We start from the raw sequence: 10,071 nt of genomic DNA, 5'->3' as shown, positions 1-10,071 counted from the left end.
AAGTATGTATGTTCCCACTATTCTGATATGGCTAATCATCCAGTATTTCTGCACATGATAGCTTTTCAGTTAGTGATTACTACAGCTAGCACTGTTTGTTACTTTCCACATAGCCATAAACATACAACAGAATGGACTTCCAAAACACATCATATTTAGTCTCTTTCTAAAGATGGTTTGAAGAGCTGCTTCTGCCTCTTGGCACCACAAAGCATGAAAAGGGATGGATTTTGCCATTTTATATATATGTGTATATATATATATAATTTTTTTAAGAAAAATCTATATTATCTTTAGTCAGATCTTAGCCTGGGCAGTAAATAAGTAAAAGAACTGAAAGGCGGAGCAGCCTTCTGAGAAAATCTATTCCCTTCCCTTCCCTTCCCTTCCCTTCCCTTCCCTTCCCTTCCCTTCCCTTCCCTTCCCTTCCCTTCCCTTCCCTTCCCTTCCCTTCCCTTCCCTTCCCTTCCCTTCCCTTCCCTTCCCTTCCCTTCCCTTCCCTTCCCTTCCCTTCCCTTCCCTTCCCTTCCCTTCCCTTCCCTTCCCTTCCCTTCTCTTCTCTTCTCTTCTCTTCTCTTCAGTGTTGTTAATTTACTTAACATGTCCAAAGATTTTCATTACATTCAGAGTTCACTTCTGTGTGCTATTCAAATACAACAGATGGAGTTTTGTTTACCCCCAGCAATTTGTTGTTGCATTTTGAAACAATAAAGAAAGAAACACTGGGAAACAAGAGATAAATACCACATATTCCAAGCAATTCAAATTTTTATTCACTTAACTACTTTTGACAATATTTTGTCAAGTACTTTGAGTTTCATATCAGTTGTTACTATCAGTTACTTCAAGATTATGAGAATCATGGCTGCAATGCACTCCTGTTTGGGCTTTATTTCCTGGTTTCCTTTTGCCTGATTTAGAAGAGTCTTCAGAGAGGATCTGAGATGTGCCTAGTATAATTGCATGAGTATGGTGTAACCGACATGATTTTTTCAACTGTGGAGTCCTAAAATTCCCCTATAGGGTTTGTATATCTATTCTTATAGTTGATTTTTTCACATTTCCTACATTGTCTCTTTAATCCATACGGTTTATCTAAGCTAAGAACTACATTTTGATTTTGTTGATCATATCATAGTAAGGAATGGCATTCTGTCATTCATCATTTCACTGCTGAAGAAATACTCTTAGTCTGCAAATTATAACTGTAGCCCAAGACTCTTTCCTGACTTTACTTACAAAGCTGATCTCTACTGCAGATTTAACCATTTATTTTTCTCATTTTTCTTTAATTTTGGTTTTTTTTCACACTTTTTTTCAATTTTGTCTAGCATTAGAATTCTTTATCTATGTTCCATATGAATGTTAAAATGAATTCTAGACTGGGTTATTTTATTTTTGTCTATTTTTAAGAATAAAGGAACAGTCTTAATCTATATAGCTCAAATGGTATGGACCAAGGGAATAAATCAGTCAGCTTCTGTAGCATATTTTTACTTGTCCTACTTGAGAAACAAACTTTGTCACTTATCTATAAGCACTCTTTCACAGTGACTCTTGCATTCAGTTGTTAAATCAAACTCCAGACTCCTGAGGAATAGGTTCATTCTTAGAAATGAATAGAAACCAAAAAATAGAGGCCAGGAATTGTAGAGATAGATTTTCTATACCTAGAAGACAACGAAAATCAACATTTTTGTATAAGAAGAATCAGGTTGCTTTTTCTGCTCCTGTTATTAGTATATAAGCTATTTAAATGGTTGAGATTTTCAAGAACTCAATAATAAATGTTTGCTTTCCATTGAACTTTTGAGAGAGATGCATTCTTTTAAATTAATGAACAGAGAAACAGTTTGCTTACTCAAGAGCAGTATCCCCATTAAGAAAAGATGTGGTATTTATCATGAAGCAATCAACTTAATTGCCTTCGATTATGAATTTGGCTTGGATTTTTGGGTTTCCGCCACCACGGTTTTTAATAGCACAAATGAATTTTTCATAGAATGAGAATGTAAATAAGTTCAAAAATTATGAATTCAAAGATAAATTTTTCCACTGTGCATTCTTCTGGACTCCTGCTGGAAATCACTGAGTCATATGTTGTTATTGTGTGTCAGAAGAACCATCCAGATGGGAAGACTTTCTGTGTTTAGCAGAGACTGTAGGAAGGCAGAAACAGGGAAACAATTGTGAGGTCTCCCAAAGGCAAATACAAGAGGCATGTGATCAACCTTGGGGGACTTGAGGACTTTTACTTCTGCATGGCTTCAGTACTAGCTCAAATATCTATACAATCATGGTACCGTGAGCATTGTCCCTGATCCACATAACTTTTTCAAAAAGCTTATTTTCTCCACTGTAGCATGGAGTCAGCATCAGGTTGGGCAATTCACTTCTCATTTTGAAAGTAGGTTACTTCAGATCCACAACTGAGAAGAAACAAATTGTTTATATGCACAGTTAGAGAAATGGAGGTGACAGATTTGGGGGATTTCCATTCTCAAAAGTACATTTCCTCCTTTCCTCTCTTTCTTTCCAATCCCTTCTGCACGAGAACCATGTGCTTCCTGCTCGGTGGATCTGAGCTCTTACTGTTCGCAAAAATTAAATCTGAGGGCAGCAGTGAGGTGGGGTTAACCTCTTCTCCCAGGTAACAAGTGATGGTTACAAGAGGGAATAGCCTCAAATTGTGCTAGGGGAAGTTCTGGTTGGATATTAGAAACAATTTTTTCTCAGAAAGAGGGGTGAGCTATTGGAACATGCTGCAGAGGGAAGTGGTGGGGTCATTGTCTCTGGAGGTGTTTAAGGAAAGAGTAGATGTAGTACTTAGTGACATGGGTTAGGGAACAATATTGGATGTAGATGGATGGTTAGACTGGAAGATCTTAGAGGTCTTTTCCATTGTTATGATTGTATGGAAATAGTGATTTAACACTTTAATTTAGTTCCATAGTAAATAAGATAACTACCTAACAAGATTTGAGATGGCAAAGTATACTTCATTTACTGCATAGAGGGTTAAACACTCATCCAGGACACCCTCCCACTGAGTCACAAAGTTCAGAGTGGACCCCCTGCTCTCTAAGAAACAGAGCAATGGAAGAAATGATTTCCTGAAGGCAATTCTTTAGCAAAGTAACATCACTAAGTAGCTGAGAAGAACCTTATGCCAATTTAACTGGGAGCAATTGGCAATTCATTGAATCACAGCTATTTCATTTTAAATTATAGAATCACCAAAGTTGCAAAAGACCTCTAAGATAATCCAGTCCAACTGTCTACCTATCACCAATATTTCCCACTAACCATGTTCCTCAGTACAACATCTGAATGTTTCTTGAACACCTCCAGGCATGGTGACTCCAGAGCCTCCCTGGGCAGCTTGTGCCAGCTCCGAACTGCTCCCTCAGAGAATTTTTTCCTAACGTCCAACCTGAATCTGCCCCGGTGTAATCTGAGGCCATTCCCTCTAGTCCTATTGCTAGTTAGATGGGAGAAGAGGCTGACCCTCACTTCGCTACAACCTCCCTTCATGTAGTTGTAGAGAGTGATAAGGTCTCCCTAATCCTCCTCTTCTCCAGACTGAACAATCATAGTTCCCTTAGCCGTCCCCCATAAGGCCTGTGCTCCAGGCCCCACAACAGCTTCGTTGTCCTTCTCTGGACATGCTCCAGAGCCTTGATGTCTTTCTTGTAGTGTGGAGCCCAAAACTGAACACAGTACTCAAGATGCAGCCTCACCAGCGTTGAGTGCATAGTGATGATCACTTCTCTGCTCCTGCTGGCAACACTATTTCTGATACAAGCCAGGATACCATTGGCCTTCTTGGCCACCTGGGCACACTGCTGGCTCATGTTCAGCTGAGCTTCAACAAATAACCCCAGGTCCATTTCCTCTACACAATAATAATTTATAACAAATTTGCAAAAATAATTGCAAAGCACCCCTTAACTTTTTGTACTAGGAAGCAAAATTTCGGTTACCTGAAGTACTCTGCTATGGACCTGACATTCACAACCTTCATTTCACCCCATAATTTATGTATCATTTTCACTTCTTTCTCAGCTCCTGTGGTCAAAACACATCACCAGAGTTAATTTTTAGAGAGATTCAGGACATGTTGTAAGAGTAAAGAACTACTGAAAATGATGTAGAGGTTTGGGTTTAAAAAAAAAAAAAAAAACACATTTTTGTTGGCCTTTTTGCTTTGAGCTGATTTCACAATTGGATTTGCTGTTTTGAGGGACTACTTTTATTTTTTGTTGTTGTTGTTCTGTTTTAATAGGCAATGTATCATCCAGTTTTTAATGCCTCTGATTTCAATGGTAATGCTATTGAAAGACTATTTCAGAAAACATATTCCAGTATGTATTTGAAAGCTATTACTTAATTCTAAGTAAAACTTAAAATTCTTCGTATCTCCCATATCTAAAAAAATAATTTTGAGGCCAACCTAATTTAGGAATCTTATAATCTAGGAAAATCAGGCTGCTGTCTGACACACGTTAGTAAATGCTGACTTCTCCCAGTGGTAAATGCTGTATGTGCTTGTAGCTGTCATGAGATCATGCAGATGTGTTGTCTGACAATAGTTGTATTTTTGACTTACCTGTCAAATTTGAGAGGAGATGCTGATGGTATGCATGGTTCAAAAGGGATGGAGGCGAATGAATACAGCGTATGTCTGAAAAAGACAGCTGGAAATGTATGAGTTAAAATGTATATTGTTTCATAGTAGGGTAAATTTTTAATCCCATTGCAAATGTACTTTTTTGGTGAAGGAAGTAATTGATATTTGGGACACAGAGGGACATAAATATTTTATTCAATCTCCTAAATATAAAAGGAGTCATGTGGGTTCTTTCATGAACTTGTATGTTTGTAAGGTTTAAGATGAAGGAATTTATTCATGAATGTCGAGAAGCAAAGATACCATCAGCAACAACAGCTGCCTAAATCAGTTGAGACAGTAGTGACTTACATAGGTTTGGTTTAGATCTGCTTTTACTTTTGTGGGAAGCGAGCTTGTAAACACTCACTCTTTTGAAAGTAAGTAAAAAAATCTCTGCAGGTGGTGACACACCTTTTTCTCTTAGCTGACTAAATCCCATCACCAATTCCTGTGTTCTCGTCCTTCTTTGGCACTGACAGTGTGGTACAGAGCTACTAAGATGAACTGCAAGAAAAGCCTGGATTTTTTTTTGTAAGGAACTTCTTTTCTGAGACACTAATTGATCCCTCCTTGACAGAGTAGAAGTGGCACAAGTTAACTGCATAGGATTTGGTGTTCATTTTCTTGAATAATATGGCTGTTGGTTGTTTTTTTAAGACTTTGTATTCAGGTATTTAAAAACAAGAAAATATCAAAGTGACGCAGTGGTCTTGCATTTGGTCACACAGCAGGGAGAGGTGCGTTAAGGTAGATGCAAGTGGTCCGTGACACCACTGATTGTTCTGAGTTAGAAAATTAAAACATCCTCCCAATCCCCCCTATTTTTAGAGAACCATAGAATCATTTGAGTTGGAAGGGACCCTTAAAGGCCATCTGGTCCAACTGGCCTGCAGTGAACAGGGACACCCACAGGTAGATCAGGTTGCTCAGAGCCCCGTCCAGCCTGACCTTGGGTGTCTCCAGGGATGGGGCATCCACCACCTCTCTGGGCAACCAGTGCCTCACCATCTTTATTGTGAAAAACTTCTTCTTTGTATCCAGTGTAAATCTCCCCTCTTTTAGTCTGAACCTTTTTCCCCTGTCGCATCACAATAGACCTTACTAAAGAGTCTCTCCCCTTCTTTCTTAGGACCCTCCTTTAGAAACAGAAAGGCCGCTCTCAGGTCTCCCCGGAGCCTTCTCTTCTCCAGGCTGAACAGCCCCAGCTCTCTCAGCCTGTCCTAAAAAGAAAAAAAATCCTGTGGCATTTCCTAACGCATATGCATACTGTTCTTTCTTCCAAATGAGAACAGAAATGTGAAGGGTGCAGAGGAAACCCAGCTCTCACTTGTGTTCACCCTGTTGGTATGCGGTGATGTGGGACTGCTGCTTGCTCTGCTATACCTGGGCAGAGCTTGTACCCACAGCCAATCTCTTGTAAGGGATAGATGTGATTAGAGCAAGATATTGAAATAGTGTAGCAGAAAAAAAAAAAAAAAAAAAAAAAAAAAGAGTTGCAAATGCCTTCAATTCACTGCATTCAGTTCACTGCACTTTACCCTTTCTTTAAAAACCAGCCCCTGACAATCCCTGCCTATGCATGTGCGAAGACAGAGTAGAACATGGCCTCAGTCTAACCCAGGAGGCAGGGGAGATGTAGCAGGCGTGCAGATGTGAAGCAGAGGTGTGAGCATCGTCTTGAACACAGTTAGCAGGGGGTTGTCAGCCCTGTCAGAGCCTGTCCCCTCCTCTCAGCTCCCGCCTGGTTAAACAGAGGATATATCGAGAGTTGTTTTGAAAAAGCTCACCAAAAAGCAAGTATAATGGATTCACTAAATTTGACTGGTGCACTGCATTATCTGCTCCCTGTAACTTTGTTAATGTTATTATCAATCCCTGAGGAAAATATTTTGCTTAAAATCTGTGGTGTAGCCTCCGTTCTTTTTTCCTCTCATTATACTGCTTGCTGCCATTTGATCACAGCACACTGCTTGAAAAACCTTTGAAAATATAGATTGGGTGATCTATCTCTTTTAGACCATTCAGTGATGAAATTTCTACTGTACTACTTTATTGTGACATTACCTGACTAGATAAAACCATTTTCTGTCTGAGAAAGGAGAGAAGCTGGCAACGTCTACATAAATCGCATTACTCATTTCATGCCAAGACAGGGGTTCCCAAAGGGAGACCCTTGGGGACACTTCCCTTCTCAATAGAAAACAAACAGAGATGCAGCCTGTTTCTGAGGGATGGGGATGATCAGTTTTGTAATGTTGCTGTTATTGCAGTAGATGTTCATGGTCCAACTATTACAGTTTGGCTTAATAGAAGCAACCACAGGCTCTGTCCTGAGTTCTGAAGTAAGACTGAGATGCTGTTGATAGCTGCCTGAGCCAGTTAGGGCCAGGGAAACACAGGCGATGATGTGGGGACGGACACCAAGAACAGCTCCCAGAGGCCCTCAGCACAACCCAAGGAAGGCTCACTATGTCTCCAAGCCTCACAAATATGATCAGCCAGAGACCAGATGCAAGCTTGGCTGGGCCAGGCTCTGCTGTGACCCAATATATGCAGTGGTGGTCGATGAGGTCACAGTCCATCCATCACACCATTACTCTGTGACATCAAATACTTTTGCTCAGTTCTGTCACTCTGAGAGAGCCAGAGAGGAACTCCTTACTGGGAGAAAAGTGATAGGATGAGGGCTAATGGCTTAAAGTAAAAGCATAGATTTAGATTGGACTTGGATTTGGATTTGGAAGAAATTCTTTCCTATGGGGGTGGTGAGGCAGTGGCACAGACTGCCTGGAGAAGCTGTGGATACCCCATCCCTGTTAATGTTCAAGGCCAGGGTGCATGGGTCCTGGGCAGCAGAGCTTAGCAGAAAGTGCCCCTGCTTTTGGCAGAGCAGTTGGATCTAGATGATCTCTAAGGTCCTTTCCATCCCAAACCACTGCATTAATCTATGAACAGACAGCCCAACAGCTATTAGAAAGTAAAGCACGTATGAAAGAAATACACCCTCCTTTTCCCAAAACACTTGACGTCACCATTGGACTCCAGTGCCATAGAAATAAATGTATATTTTAAAATAGTATAACACAGGTCTGCTTGTGCCAAAATTACTACTTTGTATGGCCTAGTTAGATATTACTGTCCGGTATAGTGTGGCAGCTGCCAGATCAGTTTGTGAAAGCACTAGCTTTTGGTTACACTTTTGTTTTGTGAGCTGTTCACCCACTAAACCCTACTGTGCTTCATAAAAGGCAGGTAAAATTATTATCCTTGTTTTCCAGATGGCAGGCAGCAATCTTTAGAGATAACTGAATGGTGGAGCTGGACAGGATTTCTGGCAAAAAATAAAAAATAAAAAAAAAGTCAGAAAACATTTATTCATTAAAGCTCTTTTGCAGAAGCATATGCTTTGATGAAACTGCTGGCACTAAGTTTTTCCTGTGTCTGGAACAGAATTTAAAGTAAGGACTTCTGTGCTAGTTGAGAAGCAAGTATGGGCCTTTTTCTATCACTGCACAGGGCCACTCATCTGGAGGATGTCAGGCTGCAAAATGGAGCACCTATAGCATGCTCAGCCTGTGTAGCACAGATATGAGCTCACCTCCTCAGTTCAGGCACTGCATGGACATGAACTGGGACCTCCTGTTACTCTTGAGAACATCCTGAGCTCTTAGCGTCTGGTGTGTTGCACACCTTTTTCCCCACAAATTTTTAAAATAGTCTTTTTGCAAAGAACCTACAGCTTCACACCTCCCAGGACACACACCAGATAGTTTATTTTTCTTAAGGCTTTGGTACAGCGTTAGCAGAGCTGAAAAGAGAAAGCCTTTCCAACACACTTGGCTACTGGAGAAGGCTGTCTCGTCACTGCAGAGGCACGTGCCTGCTGCCTGTCCAGTAGGCACACCACAGAATTAACTGAATCATCTAGGCTAGAAAAGATCCTCAAGGTTACCGTATCCAGCCAGCAGCCTGACCTACTGAGTCCCATCACTAATCCATCTCCCTTACTGTCATATCCACACATCCTAAACACCTCCAGGGATGAGGACTCCACCACTTCCCTAGGTAGCTCATTCCAATGCCTGAACATCTCTCTGTGAAGAAATTCTTCCTGATATTCAGTCTAAGCCTTCCATAGTGCTACTTGAGGCCATTTTGTTGCACCACCATCACTTGCCAATGGGGAAAAAGACCAACACCCACCCTGCTTCAGCTTCCTTTCAAGTAGTTATAGACAGCAATGAGCCTCCTCCAGACTAAACAACTCCAATTTCCTCTGCCACTCCTCATAACTCTCCTTTTCTGGTTCCTTCAACAGCGCTGTTGCTCTTAGACCAGCCAGCCAGGTGGTCCTTCAGAACAGGTCCTTCAGAACAGGTCCTTCAGGTCCTTCTGGGGCATCCCAGGCCGCAGGTGCCGAGACGGTAGCCTAAGGCATGGTGCTGCCCAGGGCTGCCTTTTGTTGTCCTGCCCAGGCCCAGTGCTCGGAGTCCCCTCTGTGCAGCAGGCAGTGAGGAGTGGGCCACGTTTTCAGATTCTGCTTTGCAAGAAAGGCCTGCAGTCTGTCCTTTCCTGGAAGGCTGTGTGAGGCTTTCCTCATGCCTTCGCCAGGCATGTACTTGTAATCACACTGGGGACGAATGCAAAGCAGTTTAACAGTGTAAAATAGAGCGGGCTGAAGAGCTAGAACTCGGAATAATTAATTTGTACTTGACAGAGAAAACCCTTTGTTCTGTCCTATCAGTAGCTGCTGGGAAGGAACTTCTGGCAGAGCCCTAGAAAACAGTAACTGTCTATGCACGGTACTTCTGGTGCCATGCTGCCCTTCTGAGCCTCTGGAAAGAAGCTTTTACTCTTCTCCTTTGAAGGAGGCTTTGATCTGCAATGAACTACCACAACACTAACAGGAGTGTTCTGCACTTCTTAGTGCCTGCTTCCCAACACAGAACTCCTGTACGGAGACTGAAGGAAACAACCAGCTGCGCCTGAGCAGTGGGTAGGTTAGTCTGCCTTTCCACAAGTGGGGGAAGCAGAGATCTGAAGGACTAGGAGATGTTCTCACAGACACACGGGAGGCCTGCCGTGCACCAGAGACCAAGCACAGGAGCACTGGCTCCTTCTGCATGCAGACTGCGCTTGGCACCATGCAAGGAGAGCACTGCTAGCCTCCCAATGGATGCCCTGTTCCTGCCTTGCCTGCATGGCCACATCCCCACCTAGAGGCTCAGTGCTGTAGGCTGAAATTAAAACATAAAAAAACCAATGCTACCTCTTGCAGCTGGTTTTGATTCTGTTTTTTTAATCACAATTCTTTTTGTTTTTCTCTTTTCTTTTTTCTTTTTTTCTGGGTGGGGGGAGGGGGCACTTTGTTTGCTAGCTCCATCCAAAATACCCAGGAC

General features: G+C 41.9%; 1 long non-coding RNA gene across 1 annotated transcript; it reads right to left on the bottom strand.

The window, feature by feature from the left end:
• Positions 1 to 578: 578 nt before the first annotated feature.
• LOC112530033 lies at positions 579 to 8,349 on the bottom strand. The gene is made up of 4 exons (XR_003071163.2): positions 6,737 to 8,349; positions 4,610 to 4,697; positions 3,984 to 4,068; positions 579 to 2,159 (listed from the first exon to the last, which is right to left on the bottom strand). It is a non-coding gene; the product is annotated as an uncharacterized LOC112530033 (long non-coding RNA).
• Between the last annotated feature and the right edge of the window lie 1,722 nt (positions 8,350 to 10,071).

The sequence above is a fragment of the Gallus gallus genome, chromosome 1, assembly GCF_016699485.2.
Source record: "Gallus gallus isolate bGalGal1 chromosome 1, bGalGal1.mat.broiler.GRCg7b, whole genome shotgun sequence".
NCBI classification, from domain to species: domain Eukaryota; kingdom Metazoa; phylum Chordata; class Aves; order Galliformes; family Phasianidae; genus Gallus; species Gallus gallus.
This window is presented reverse-complemented; position numbering and strand designations above follow the sequence as displayed.